The sequence below is a fragment of the Carya illinoinensis genome, chromosome 6 (assembly GCF_018687715.1).
Source record: "Carya illinoinensis cultivar Pawnee chromosome 6, C.illinoinensisPawnee_v1, whole genome shotgun sequence".
NCBI lineage: Eukaryota > Viridiplantae > Streptophyta > Magnoliopsida > Fagales > Juglandaceae > Carya > Carya illinoinensis.
Genome location: NC_056757.1, coordinates 14633037 through 14635000, shown reverse-complemented (window position 1 = coordinate 14635000; position 1964 = coordinate 14633037).

The window sequence follows — 1964 nt, the reverse complement described above, 5'->3', positions numbered from 1 at the left end:
CTCACCCTGTGGCCTATCATTACAACCTTAATAAAGACCTTTTGATCTTTGATTTTGGTGTTGACTACATTAGTGGAGAGGATTTCTGAAAATTGGACTTATGGGGTTAAGTTTTAAGAGAATTCTTCTGATTTTGGTTGTTCTACTTTTATCTAAGTTTGCAGGTGGTTTGAGGTTAAATTGACTATATCACACACCCACTCAAGGTCTTAGCTTTAGGTTGAAGTAAACGCCTAACTCTTGCTTGACAAATTGCAAAATTTTTGATTGATTTTCTTGCTATCTTTGATGTTAAAAGAGTAAGATACTAGAGATGAAATCTAAATTCATAAAAGCTTGGTGAATGATGATACTTCTCTTTGGGGTCGAGTTGATATTGCCTAAACTATCATTTGTTTTTCTTTTTGTTTGAGGACAAACAAAGTTGTAAGTTTGGGGGTATTTGATGGCTTGCAAAATTTCATATTGCAGATTTTACAAGTTCGCTCGAGCGGAGGCTTTTGGCCGCTCGAGCGAATTCAGGCAGATTCAAACGCTCGACTGCCGCTCGACAGGGAGCTCGAGCAAGTTGCTGAAAAACGAAGATCGCTTGAGCGGAGACATTGGCCGCTCGAGCGAAATCAGGCAGAGTCGAACGCTCGATGTGCGCTCGATAGGACGCTCGAGCGAAATCAGGCAGAGTCGAACGCTCGACGCGCGCTCGACACCCCGCTCGAGCGAACATCGTATTTTGACAGATTTTAGGTTTTCCGCCGTGGGACCATATAAAAGGCCATTCTTCACTCTAGAGCCGCGGTTTTTGACTGGAGAACACTCTTTGGGAGAGAAAAACATAGCTAGAGGAATTCAAATAATTTGTTTTGGAGACGGAATTCCAATCTATTGCACGTACGTTGGATTCATACACGAGCACGGACGGGAGAAAGGCGTTGAATCGTTCCCTTGAGCTTTTGACGACCAGTTGAGGCTGCAAGGAGGATTTTTCAGTGTTTATTTTCTTCTTCCCATCTTCTCAGAACAATTATGGTGAATTCGTTTATGTTGAATTCCAATTCTAGCATGAGCTAAATTTTCTTCTTTTTAGGAAAACGATGTAACCTAATTCCGAACTATGCTTGTTTGTCCATGCTAATTTAATGCAAATTCTCTCTTTGTTTATCTGATTTATTCTGAGTTTAATGCTTCTAATTAACTGGCCATTGATTAGATGATTATTAATCTTGTGATTTGCTATCGAAAGAGGGAATCATAGGGTAGATCTTGGATATTTCAGCATAGGTAAGTATAGAGCTCGAAAGACTTGTATGAACCTATGTAGTAATTAAATCATTGGTCTTATTGCGTTCTTGATTATTTAATTTGCATATTCTTGTGTGAATTGATAAACTAGAACTACTTCCAATTGACTATCGAAAGAGGCTTTTGGATGAATTAGAGATTTGCTAATAGACAAAAGAGGTTTAAGTTAAATTAGCTGGATGAGAAAAGCATAGTGAAGGATTATGGTGAAATCGGTTTCCTAGAAGTTTTCTTCCCTATTGAATTTGATCTTCAAACATCAGTTTTACTTTCTTTGCTTATTTCTCTTGAGTTGATCTAGTTTTAATTGCTACTACAAAAACCTTAGCGATTCCTCTAGATAAAATTGAGATTAGTAAAATTTTGGTATTTGGCAAGAGTAAGGTACCAATCCCTGAGGACGATACTCTACTTATTACTTTACTATAAAACTACGATACTGTGCACTTGCAGTTTTGCACCGGTCAAAAGGACCCCTTGCTCATGGCTTTCTCCACAGGAGATTATAGGGGCAAGCTCGCTTCTTCTATACTTGGCCTAGTGGTACTCGACCAAATAAACTTCTTAGTATTGAGCCTCCCGGGTGTGTGTCTTTCGCTTGGATGAGGTCGAACCTCTGCCGGTGAACCCTTTTACAATGGTCCTGATTTCCCCTAGTGGGGGTC